We start from the raw sequence: 14,890 nt of genomic DNA, 5'->3' as shown, positions 1-14,890 counted from the left end.
TGGTAAAACAATATGTGGGAATGGCTTTAGGATTAGACATCACATAAGGTGGGATTGGCTAAAAGTAAGTGTTCAATTTTGGATATATTTCAGCCGGGCAGTCCTTTGCCAGTTTTAAAGCTAAAGGTTTACAACTTTCCAAAGAATCAGACGTATGTTGTTTCAACTCCAAGGCTTTTCTTGAATAGGTAAGCATTAAGTACTTATATTATAAATTATACTTCTATAAGTTAACCAACAAATTTGTTTAGACTCAAAAGTGCTTTATTGGGGATTTCGTTTCAAATAAGTGTAGCATTTTGAACATTTATTCAAGTTTCAGATTAATGTTTAACTTAAGGACAACAACAACATCTTTCGAAAAATCAGCAAACAACCGTTTAAGCAATTATATTATTTTTTTTAGTTTAGACTTTATTGGTACTCTAGTGCGTCTTCATGAGTTTCGGAAGTAACTCGCAGCAATTAAAAGACGTTGTTATTTGTAGGAGCCCATACGTGACGTCACTGGTTTGGAAGAACAACGTCACATTTGCAGTCACGTGGCTAAGCGTGCATCACAATGTATCCATAATTGGCATTTGCTCAGCTTCAAGCGGGTTTTGTTATGACGTAGGTATAAAATATCTAATGGAAATAGATAAGTAAATGTATGTTGTGCTTTCAGTGTATTTTTATATTCTAGAAGTGTGTTAGAGCCAAACTGTACATAACATAGAACTTAACACAATCGATGCGTTGGGGTCTTTATTGTTAGGATGAAACATTTTTTGCTGTTAATATCTTAAGATGCATTTTTCTTTGAATTTCAGAATATTCTGCTACAATCACAAATAGGATGGATAGATCCGGTATGTTTGACTCCATGGAGTTTCATATGTAGCTGGATATTTCGTTAAACAAAATGGTCTCGTAAACATATCACATGTAAACACAAACTTGATGCGTATTACACAATCTTTAAAGCCTGACTGGATTGATATGTCTAAACTTTTTCTCTAGAAGGTATTTAATGCGACATAAGTAAATGCAAGATTATCGCATCGTCGGTGTACTTGGGCGCATAATAACTTAAAGCCACCTTGTATTTTAACGAAAAGGTGTGTGTTAAGATGACAAAATATTTACTTGTCCCACTCGCATGAGTTACTGAATTCCAATAACTGGGATTTTATCATTGATCTTTCAGCGCCAAGTCTTGTAGCAATGTTTTCTTTAGGGAAGTGAGAATTATGTCCGAAATATCCATCAAAATCATGATATTTATCAGGATTATATCACGTAGTGTGTTCACCCTGAATAAGTTTTTAATATATGTTTCTATATACATAAGTTATGGTGTAGGAGGATATGTTTATGAATGTGGGTGGCAACCAAATGGTTACTAAAACAATTTTCAACTTCCAGCCTGTTGATATCATATTTACACCTAGTGGAAACGAGTACTTTATTACCACCCCACGATACGACGGGTCCGGAAATACATATAAACAAGTGGCAATTGTTGATGCTTCCGTTGAAATCAATGTAAGAATTTCACGTCCTTAGCTTTTTTCTTTTTTATGATTTCTAGAATTTATCTTCAATATTTAAAAATAGACCACTACACATTAAATTTGATCCTACAAACTGGCGTCACGGACCGAATTTATAAAGCAACTAAAGTTCACTTTTATAACTAAGTGGAAAACATTTAGTCAGTTGAATGCAAATTAAAAAACACACTTGCAAAAACATCAGTTGTCTGCACATGGATATTGGTGTTTAAGAATAAATAATAAAATTGTTGTGTTTTTCAGCCACCCAATCAAAACGGTCAGATGATATATCTTACTGTTAACACAGTGGAAGTTTATAAAATTGTCAGTTTCAGCAACGTCACAGTGTAAGTATAAGATATATAGGATAATTATTAGATTTCGGAGTAAAATTGAAATTTAGTTCAACGAATGATCACAGAAGACAGTATTTTTACAAGGAGCGTAATTACGAATGAAAGATTTCCTGTGATCACGAGATCGGAGTAAAATTTATCAATTTATCTTAGACCGAATTCAACAAAGTGTCTATTTGTTATGTTTTTTGGTTAAAATTTAAGAAAAATGTAACATAACAGGCGCTAAATAAAATTTACGTGAAAAACAAAACGTCTCGAAATTATTTCAGATATTTTAAACCTTCGCAGTAAACTGGACGTTACATTCACTAAGCTGTACGGGAAACATAATCTATCAAATAGTGGATGTTTTAAAATCTTTTTACTTTAGTTTTTTTTTCACCGAAAGGCAGAATTGAAAGATAATTATTGCATATAAGACAGTTATATTGATATTTGATAATGATAATACCCTTCTCTGTCAATATGCTTACGTAACAATAGGCATTCAGAAATCTTTCAATATGTTTAATGTAATCGTTGAGTTATCAGTTTGCCCTTCCTAGTTCGCTATCAATATCGATATGTAGTGCATTTGAAGTTTGAAAAATATTTCTCATCAATTGCGCAGACGCCTTCATATGGAGCAAATTATTCAGTTATCCTTCCTGTATGAGGAATATGATGGTCAAACTCAAGTGCGAACGCTATAAAATAGGTGAAACTGCAAATATGTTGTAGTTAAGAAATTGAATTTTATGGAACATATCACCGCGTTCCTTACATTCGCTTTTGATATATTGTAAAACAACCAAAATATGACCGATAACTTATAAAATTTTCGTAGAAAAAGTTACAAACATACATATCCCATAATATGGTAGTGTGTTATTTTCCAGGTATTTTCTTGCTTCACCAATAGACAAGCCAGAAGAGCGTCACCTTTACAGCGTGACGACACATATGCACGCATACGACTTTAGAAATATGACATGTCTAACGTGTAACGTTAGTGAAGAATGCCGTTACGTTGACGTCAGTTTTGGACACGCTGGGCAGTTTTATTTATTGGCCTGTTTAGGTCCCGATGTGCCCTTTTACAGCGTGGTTGAAGTTCCAAATAGTTTAGGTAAGCCAGTTTGATGAAACTTGAGCCCGATCTCATCTCATAAACGAGGCCCAAATATCATATGAATGCTTAATATTTATGCAAAAAGCTACAGAAACAAGCTCAGTAGCAAGAAGTTTAAACATAAACCCGGTTTAGTGGCACTTGGTAAACGCCAAAGACATAGAACACAGTATCAAAGACAAGAAACATAGAAGAACAGCACAAAACCCCACAAACAGTCATATCATACTTAAGTCAAACTAAAGTCATATCTAAGTCTCACTCTAAGTATCACATTTTACAACCAAGACCCTCATATGATTTTATTACGTTTATTCTTTTTGAAAAGCACATTATCTGGTAGAATGTGTTGATAAAAGATGTCAATACTAGGGCAATACGCACTTGAGTAACTTGAGTAATTGCTGTGAAATAAGTCAAGTGTAGGTTTTTGGTGTACAGTATTTTTACTTTTGATTATACTTATTTATTAACATGTTCTGGAGGATGAGCTTTAATTACTTTATAAACTTGGTTTTGATATTGTTTTTAATTTTGTACAGAGGATGAGTTCAGGTTAAGAACTGACTTAAATATTTTGTGAAATCTGGGAATGGAGACGGCGGGATCATTCACATGAAAACTGTCCACTGTATTTGAATGTATGTAGTTTTCAAACTATTTGCTTGAAAATGTATACCGAACACTTTCATTGAATACAAAGTTAAGGGTAATTATCTACCCGTCATAGCCATTTTGTCAGTACACATTAAAAGGAACGCATTTCCTGATTGTACCAAGTATAGACTACTCAAATTTTGCGTGATTACCTACGGAAGGCTTCTTCATACTTGTTCCCATCATATATGCGTTTAGCTTTGTAGAATTTACGAAGTAGCGGAACTGAAATAAGGCTCACTTGTCTATATAAGAAGTGTTTTGCTACAGGTTAACAGTACTTTACATAGGTGTTTGCTCGAGTGTGTGTATTACTTAAATGTCAAAACACATTACTCGTGTACGACTTATTTGAGAGTTTTGAAAATTCAATGTTATAATCTACTTCCAGGCACAATTACCTATGTCTTACGATTATAACTGTTGAATTGATTATTTTAAAAAGCCGTTTCATGAAAATTTATTTTTTCTCGCATTAACGTCCGTTCAATTGATACTAGCCCTTTTTAGTCCTATAAATATTGTCTGATTTCTTTTCCTAACGCATTAACTAACTGTCTCTAATACCTTAAATAGCAATATATATTTTAAATCCCACGAAATAATAAAAGATATTTTGAAAACTTTGAAATGTATAATGTGTTACGTTGACATATTGCCTTCATGTGTATGAAGACATTTGTGTAAAAAGAAATGGTTATTGTAAACAGTTTTCAAAATATTGATATAAAGTAATGTCGGAAAAAAACTTCGTAGCCCTTTCAACGAATTACCTGCATATTTGCATAAAAAAGAAGTGTTTTGGTACTTAATATGACCAAAGAGGTTGTATTTGTTTTGCAGATATGAGTTGATTCTGCTGTTGATCCAAAGGCCTTTATCATAGTTAATACCTACTCAACAAAGTAAAGCATCACAAACTGATCTTTTTTTAAGTGGCAACTATTGAGGATAATGAGAGACTGCGTCAACATTTGTCTACAAAGCTGTTACCCGATTATGAATACATGAATATAACGCTTCCCGACGAAAACTGTGAGTCATATTATGTGAACAAATCTTTCTTTGTTCAAACATGTCTATGATTTGTATGAAACCATAAAGAATTTTAAATACATGCACACAGTTATCTGGACAATTTTAAATTGTTCCACAATCGCTATTTTTGATAATACCTTTTCTTAATTCTAGGATTTAAAGCAATCAAATTTTACATTCAATTTTTGAACAATAATCTATCGATATTCTTTAAATGATTATTCTGTTTAAATAGCGTGTACGTAACGCTTCTATTGCTTTTATTATTTCATCATCAAAATTACTGTTTTTTTTGCAAGTAGTAATACATTAAAAAGCAATTAATTTTTCTGACCTTACATGTAAAGTGTATTTGCAGACCTAACATATCGAATGTAAACACCTATATTACCTGACCTAAAATATCAAATGTGTACACCTGTATTAACTGACCTAACATATCAAATGTGTACACCCATATTAACTAACCTAACATATCAAATGTGTACACCTATATTTACAAACCTAACATATCAAATGTGTACACCTATATTAACTAACCTAACATATCAAATGTGTACACCTATATTAACTAACCTAACATATCAAATGTGTACACCTATATTAACTAACCTAACATATCAAATGTGTACACCTATATTAACTGACCTAACATATCAAATGTGTACACCTATATTAACTGACCTAACATATCAAATGTGTACACCTATATTAACTGACCTAACATATCAAATGTGTACACCTATATTAACTGACCTAACATATCAAATGTGTACACCTATATTAACTAACCTAACATATCAAATGTGTACACCTATATTAACTAACCTAACATATCAAATGTGTACATCTATATTAACTAACCTAAAATATCAAATGTGTACATCTATATTAACTAACCTAACATATCAAATGTGTACACGTAACATATCAAATGTGTACACCTATATTAACTGACCTAACATATCAAATGTGTACACCTATATCAACTAACCTAAAATATCAAATGTGTACACCTATATTAACTGACCTAACATATCAAATGTGTACACCTATATTAACTAACCTAAAATATCAAATGTGTACACCTATATTAACTAACCTAACATATCAAATGTGTACACCTATATTAACTAACCTAACATATCAAATGTGTACACCTATATTAACTAACCTAAAATATCAAATGTGTACACCAATATTAACTAACCTAACATATCAAATGTGTACACCTATATTAACTAACCTAACATATCAAATGTGTACACCTATATTAACTAACCTAACATATCAAATGTGTACACCTATATTAACTAACCTAACATATCAAATGTGTACACCTATATTAACTAACCTAACATATCAAATGTGTACACCTATATTAACTAACCTAACATATCAAATGTGTACACCTATATTAACTAACCTAACATATCAAATGTGTACACCTATATTAACTAACCTAACATATCAAATGTGTACACCTATATTAACTGACCTAACATATCAAATGTGTACACCTATATTAACTGACCTAACATATCAAATGTGTACACCTATATTAACTGACCTAACATATCAAATGTGTACACCAATATTAACTAACCTAACATATCAAATGTGAACACCTATATTAACTAACCTAACATATCAAATGTGTACACCTATATTAACTGACCTAACATATCAAATGTGTACACCTATATTAACTAACCTAACATATCGAAGGTACTTACCTATATTTGACCTAACAACTGACCTAAGATATCGAGTGTATACACCTATATTAACTGACCTAACATATCGAGGATAAAGAGCTTTATTATCTGACATAACATATCGAGGGTATAGACCTTTATTTAATGACCTAAACATATCAGGCGTTTTCACGTAAATTTTCCTAATTTCACATAATTTCAAACGTTAACACCTATATTAACTGACCTATCAGATTGAGTGTACACGCCTATATTTGCTGACCTTACATATCGAGTGTATTCACCTATATTTAACTGACCTAAAATATATCCCGCATACACCAATATTTTATTGACCATACACATATGGCGTAAACACCTGTGTTATACTGACCTTGACATCAAGAGTATACACCTAAAAGTTACTCATTTACTTACAGACGTTCTTGCTAAAACAATTCTTCCGCCGGTTTTAGATATGGAAGAGGAAATCAAATACAACGTTCTCATAATTCCGTAAGTTATCTCCGTGTTTTTATCACATTCATGAAGGTTCTTTGTCATACATCTTATGTTTATCATTTAGCTTAGTACAGATGAGGATTTTTAGAAAGCGAAACTGCCTTTTCTCGATATACGCAAAAACATGTTAGAAAAAGTGCTGAATTCACCAGACGCTGGTAAGTCATCAGTAACATTGGGAAATAGTAATTTCTTTTAAAAGTATAATATTTTTTATTATTTAAGTTGCTAAGTGTTAACCAATTCCAGAAACAACGAAATCGGTGATCAAAGTGTCACATCCAAGTTTAACATTGGATGGGAGGAGGTACTGAGCAGCTTGCGGAGCATTGTAATCGCCAAAATTGACACAAGTGGCTCGTTAGGGCGGGGCGAAGAGTGGCTCAAATCAATCAGGGGTCAAATTGGCGCCCGGGAGTCAGACGAGATACTGGCCTCTATGAGGTAAGAACGTAAACATCCCTCAAAACAATCAGTTGGTCAATGATGCAATAAAAGGTGTATGGTTACATAATACTTTATATTAGATATATAACATCATGTTGTACATGACCGCATAATTGAATAGATTGTTTGTATAGCATCATGTTGTATACTGCTGCATAATCAAAAAGTACCATTTTGACAATTTCTTGCATTCGTGACTAGCTTCATTCAATTGGCGCGTTTTGAAGGGGTGGCTTATGCAACTAAATACTTTTATTGAATTACCGTTTAAGATAATTCAGTTAAACATAAGATGAATATGCATGGGGAAGGAAAACGTTACTCGAAATCCTAATGTTTTAAAATGTTCTACTCAAAGTGTTAGCTCTCTTTAAAAGTATTCACCGATCGTTCCAATACGGTAACATTTACTCTACTTGTCATTTACAGAAGATGTCTTACTCCCTTTACAGGTACCTCCGTTCGTTGCATTATGTTACGGAGAAGATGGGCATTACAGGACAGGTAACCAACTGATAGAAAATTAACAAACATTAACAAAAGCTTTTAAACAGCAACAACTTTTATTATAAGGAGTTTGACTGTCCAATTCGTTACAGTTTTGAAAATTTTAAAAAGTTTTGACTCGGATTTTGTCCAATGGAGTAAAGAAAAAAATATAAAAAAGACAGCAACAATTTATTAAAAGATTTATTATCCAAACGATCAGTTTAGAAAGAAGGTTTTTGATTTAGTGATTCTATGTAACGAAAACTAAAAATACACTCCATCCTGATAACTGGTCATATTCCAATTTAAAACAACTTTCTTCTTACAGTAATTTAAAATGTTAAACTCCATCTTTAAGATTTTTCGTTAATTCAGTTGCATGCACGGTAAGTTAGTATTTATTCTTATATTAGAGAGATATTGATGAAGAACCGCAAAACGGCAATGAGCTATCGGGCCAAGTAAATAATGTCGAAAACATGTTCAGCCATGTTTCCTCCCCAGAGTCAGCTCAAGATAAACTGAATTTGTTTGAGTTAATATCAAAACATTTTCCCTTGGATTAATGGTAAAGATATTTCTCAATTTCAGTCCTATGGAGGACACGTGGCCTTGTCTACAATGAACTCAGAATTTAATGACGTTATTTCTTGCGGGACTGTCCTTTCACCCATCGTAGATTATGCGTATATGAGTAAGAATATTTTTCTTTAAAAAATGAGTATAAGTTTTAAGAACAAACAAGCATGCTTTAATTTCCTTGAATTAAAGCGCCAAACTTACGGTTAAAGGCAACTTTGAATGAGTAAAGTGATAAAAGATGAGCATTGTTTTTAACTTATATCAGTTTTTGAATTATTTCCAAACCACAACATTCGCTTACATGTTTTGAATAACATTGAGAATATTTGTTGATTTCAGTATAAGACCATGTTTGATTTTTTATTGATCATAGAAATGGCGTAGCTTAAGGTAAAACTTGTAATTATTCTTGATCATCAGAGAAAGGATGTTTTATATCGGAAGTTAGCTTTCGAAATCTGCTTTGTTTTGTGTTGTTGTTTAATAAAATAGGGAGCTGAACTTCGAAAACTGTAATTGATGATGAATGCTAAAATAAAAAGCTATGGGCTAAGTGTAAGAAAGCGGTAATAAATATTTGACAACAATGTATGATGTATTATATCATTTGAGTTTCTCTGATTTCAGATTCATATGTACACACCAAGTATAATATACCTGCTGGGTACCACATATCACAAGTGAGTTTTTACGTGTTATGTACATTTTATAAAATACAACCTTTATAAAGCATATATTACTATGCAAACAGAATATCGGAAGCTGAAATCTCGTGTGATTAAACACTAGTTAATGGTCTTGGCGAGATGTAATGATAAGTACCTTAATTAGTAATGATATATAAGTATGTATGAAAGTCAAAGCAATACGATGTATGGACCGATTGCTTAACTCGGCATACAAGCGTATGTTTGTATTGAGCATTAAAGTCAAATAAGTAGAATATGATAATGCACTGAAATTTAAAATATATATATATATATATATTTGTCAGACATAACCTCGTTATGTATCATAATAAAACAAGTACAGCTGAAACAGCTGTCACAAGGCTTGTTACAAATACTTACGACCATGAGTATAACCATAAAACTGTCAGAGTAGGAAAGATTTAAAAGTTAACATTAATAATGTGAACAAACCTGTTGTCTTTACGTTCTGAATTATCGGCCCGTTGACACACTTAATAATGATTATTGTTTTCCGTCTTTGTTTATATAAAATGTATGTTTTTCTCCATTAACGAGTTTTCATAACTGGCAATTACAAAAATTAAGGCAACAATTATGGCATTAATGTTTTGTTGTTGTTTTTTATTCCAGGGACCAAAACTGCTGAAAAGCGCCGCAAATATGAAAAAGCATTCCTTATTCCTTTTACATGGGACACTGAATGGTAAGTTTGACGAATGTCATTTAAAGGGACTCGATCACCTTTAAAAGGGTCAGACATGAGACAAAAGAGTGCATGTGGCATATGATAATTGTGAACAATATGTGTTTGTTTAAACGAGTTAATACCATCAACGCTTTCAGTTTGAGCTATGTTGTAAATGATTATTTTAAACTGTCACAAAAAATGCATTTTTTAAAAGCGTTACTCAAGTTATTAAAAGGTGTTATAATTTTAGGCTTTGGTTACAAAAATAAATTTAAGTGACTCTATTTCAGTTTATGTTTGGTGTTTTTTTATAAAAGTAAGTAAAATAACTGCATTTCAAAATTTTAAACAAAATTGTTGCCAGGATGACGTTAGTTCCTTCAACTATTGCTTATATGCCTTTTAAATAGTTTCAAAATACAAAACTTGAAAACAAAATAAAGGATCAAAATTGAATCAACGTTGTAATACATTATGTACTACAAACGTCTCAGAGTAAAACAACAAATATAAATTACAAAAAGTATACATTTTAGTCCTGCATTTCAGATCGCGTTCAGTTCCAACACACTGCTCAATATATCAAATCACTTGTGGACGCTGGTGTAAGCCATATGCAACAGGTATGCCATTATGGTGATATTGCACATGTGTATTAACAAATAACTGTCCAGTTATAGTATGGCAATTTTTGCTTTAAAGATTCAACGATTGGTCAATTTTGTTTATATCCTAAATTGTCAGCTATTGGGTTGTGTTTATCATATCTCGACTAGTTCTTTATTTAAATGGCAATGAGCCGATTTGGACGATTTAAGGGAGTGGGGGTCTGAAATCCGATGATGATAACATATAAGTAGAGGCGATATTTAAAGTATTTCAATTATCTTTTACTCTTTTACCTTCACAGATCTACCCTGATATACGGAACATTTTTGATTCTCACTTGTCGCATGTTGTCAACAGCATTGAACGTTTCTACATTGACTGTTTTGGGCTGGATCCTAATTCTGATCCCGTTTATATAGTGGAAGATAAGGAGGAGGACTAACGTACATTTTAATCAATTTAAAAAAGGTTGTGACTTTCTCCTGGCATCTCAAAATGGACAGAAATACTGGTTTATAGGCAGGAAACAGAAAGTGATTCTTTAATCTATCAGATTTCGCCACACTATTACAACAAAAGCTAACATGAATTATAAAGGTACAATGCGACAGGAATGCTAACAAAAAACATGTGATGGAAAATTGAATCGAAGAAATAACTAAAAATACAGAAGAAAAACACGCGCGAAACTAAAGAAGTGGATGACTGGGGAGCAAAGATCAGAAACTGCAATATGACGAGGATCTCGTAAACAAAGACATAACAAACTGGAATCGTACACGAAATAAAAGAAAAGAAGACAAAAAAAGCATCACACTAAAGGAAACCAAATAATTTGAAAAATATTGATGTAAAGTACGTTTACTAGAAATAAAAACGTAGTAAAATGGTGATGATGTGGTTGACATAATCAGCAAAACGAATAATTTGCTGCAGAAATAAATATTACCTCAAAATGTATCGAAGAAAGCAAATAATAGCTTTACAAACAATATGTTCCGGGTTTTTTCACACACTATTGTTATCAATTTGCATATAATTCTGTAAAGAACCTGTTAAGAGATGGATTGTTGACCAGCATGGCACGGTTCAACTTAAGAAACCCGACCAAAATAGAAGCTTGTTTTCAAATATTATCTCCATTATTCACATTGTTAAATGCTGATGCCTGGTTTGCAAGCATTTCAAAAGACACTACTCCCTGATAACAAATAGATAACAAAAAATTGTCGAAAACACGTTGTAGATCATGTTCTTGCATTTTTACTTTTGGTAAAATCATGCAAGAACGGACCTTTTTGCAAACTAAAAGAGCTTGTTTGTAGTATGTATTCCGATGATATTTGAACACTTTCGTTCTCTCCTAAAATGATTAATAAATATGGGGCCATCGTTTCCAAATGTTACATTTGATTGTATCAGATACCTGATGTATCTATGAAATTGATAACAGTTTATACAGACACATTGCATGGACGGTTTCATGACTATTTGTAGGTCTAGCGGTCCAAGTAAAATTCCATCGGAATATGGCTTTCATTTCGTATGCATTATATCAGTTTCATCTCTAGACGTCCACAGTCTTGCAATATGTTTGATATTTGCAGATAAGCGTACTTCTATTGCACAGAGTGAGTTTTATCTCTAGACGTCCACAATCTTGCAATATGTTAGATATTTGCAGATAAGCGTACTTCTATTGCACAGAGTGAGTTTTATCTCTAGACATCCACAGTCTTGCAATATGTTTGATATTTGCAGATAAGCGTACTTCTATTACACAGAGTGAGTTTAATCTCTAGACGTCCACATTCTTGCAATATGTTAGATATTTGCAGATAAGCGTACTTCTATTGCACAGAGTGAGTTTTATCTCTAGACATCCACAGTCTTGCAATATGTTTGATATTTGCAGATAAGCGTACTTCTATTACACAGAGTGAGTTTAATCTCTAGACGTCCACAGTCTTGCAATATGTTAGATATTTGCAGATAAGCGTACTTCTATTGCCTTAAGTGAATTTCATCGGGTTATCGAGTTCTTAATGTATGTTTGGGCGAGCAAGTCGTTTCATACTGTACCTTATATACAACATTATTGCCCATGTGTTTGATAATATCCGTAAGTTACAGGTATCTGCAGCTGTTTATATCATGCATCCGCAAGTTGTTTGGCTATGCAGATATGTTTAACAAACATTATGCATTTATAATTGCAGATAATTTGATTGAAGTTTTTATTATTCACATTTTTCAAATATTGATTTTGACATGCATATATATGCATTTTACATATGTTAATAAATTGTTAACGATTGTCTGTTGTTGCTTTTTTCATTATTTTCCAAATAAGATGGATAGAATGATAAAAAGTCCAACTGATCAAACGCCGACGCTCGGCTGTTTGGTTTTCAGTCGATCAAGGAGCATAACTCAACGAGTAAAGCCAGATATGTGTGCGCAACATGTGTACCAGGTTTTATTGTATGGTTTTGAACGGTTTTTATTAGTACCGCAAATCGGAGTTAGGATTCGATAGATCAATTTTTGACATAGCATTTAAAAATAATAAATGCGCTAGAGTAATAACAGTGGACGTATGATGTTATGAGGTTTAACTTTATTTAATTACGTTCATAACATTCGAACATATATGTGAATTTAAAAACAAGCCGAAGAATCATAAAAAAGATAATTATAGGTAATTACGCAGAAGACGGAAATATGTGACTTACAATTGTTGACTGTGTTAACTTGGTCTTGCCTTACTTTACCAACAACAAATAGTCATAACTCCAATATCGGGTTTTATTTAATTAACTTAACACTAGCAAAAAAAAACTCGCGAGATGTTCAAATTTCTTAGTCAAAAAGGTTTTACATTACCTATGGTTAGGTAATGACATACACTTATCGGTTATAGTTGGCCACTAAAAACAATTGGATTCGGTTTCTTTGCCTTTGAACAGAATTCGTGAGTGCAGCTAGATATAATTTAGATACATTTGTGTGTTTCATTTCACTTTCTATTTCTTTTGCCATCCTGTCTTGTACCATAGCGGTATGTGAATGCATACTTCGTATTAAACCTATACTCATTAGCTGTGAAAGATCGAGTATGTTCACGCGTATTTATATCTTCGCTTAGACGAGCACTGCTTCTCGTACTGGATTCGGAAATGTTTAGTAATATTTGTGTCCGCTCTTTCAGTACTTGTCGTAAATTGCCTCGTTGTGTCCTTTTCTCGTTTGAATACATGTTTGTACAAGTGCGAGGCTCAGCTATCGTTGACCGGTTTGAGACCTATCCCGACCAGGGAACATGTGCCTTTATAATCAGGATTATTGTTGTTGTTGTTGTTGTTGTTGTTGTTGTTGTTGTTGTTGTTTATGGCAGCTGAAATCGTCCCTTTAGCTTCCATTGAATGATAAAGATGAAGATGAAGAACAGCGAAGAAAACATAGGTTGCTTTTATCATTAAAATGTAGATGTAAAACTACGATGAAGACATAGGTTGCTCGACTCATTTATATATTGTATGATTAAGATGAAGATGTAGAAATACGATGAAATCATGAGTTGCTCTACTCATTGATATACTGTATTATAAAGATGAGGGTTTAGAAGAACGATGACAGCATGGGTTGCTGAACTCATTGGTATGTTGTATGATAAAGATGAAGATTTAGAACAACGATGACAGCATGGGTTGCTGGACTCATTGGTATGTTGTATGATAAAGATGAAGATTTAGAACTACGATGAATACATGGGTTGCTGGACTCATTGGTATGTTGTATGATAAAGATGAAGATTTAGAACTACGATGAAATCATCGATTGCTCGACTCATTGATATACTCTATGATAAAGATGAAGATTTAGAACAACGATGACAGCATAGGTTGCTGGACTCATTGGTATGCTGTATGATTTAGATGTAGATTTCGAACAACGATGAAAGCATGGGTTGCTCGACTCATTGATATACTATATGATAAAGATGAAGATTTAGAACAACGATGACAGCATAGGTTGCTGGACTCATTGGTATGCTGTATGATTTAGATGTAGATTTCGAACAACGATGAAAGCATGGGTTGCTCGACTCATTGATATACTTTATTATAAAGATGAAGGTTTAGAACAACGATGACAGCATGGGTTGCTGAACTCATTGGTATGTTGTATGATAAAGATGAAGATTTAGAACAACGATGACAGCATGGGTTGCTGGACTCATTGATATACTATATGATAAAGATGTACATGTAGAACTACGATGAAATCATGGATTGCTCGACTCATTGATATACTTTATTATAAAGATGAAGGTTTAGAACAACGATGACAGCATGGGTTGCTGGACTCATTGATATACTATATGATAAAGATGTACATGTAGAACTACGATGACAGCGTGGGTTGCTGGACTCATTGATATACTATATGATAAAGATG

This window comes from Mya arenaria, chromosome 7 (assembly GCF_026914265.1).
Source record: "Mya arenaria isolate MELC-2E11 chromosome 7, ASM2691426v1".
Classification (NCBI taxonomy): Eukaryota; Metazoa; Mollusca; class Bivalvia; order Myida; family Myidae; genus Mya; species Mya arenaria.
The sequence above is the reverse complement of the archived record's forward strand: the minus strand, read 5'-3'. Positions refer to the sequence as shown.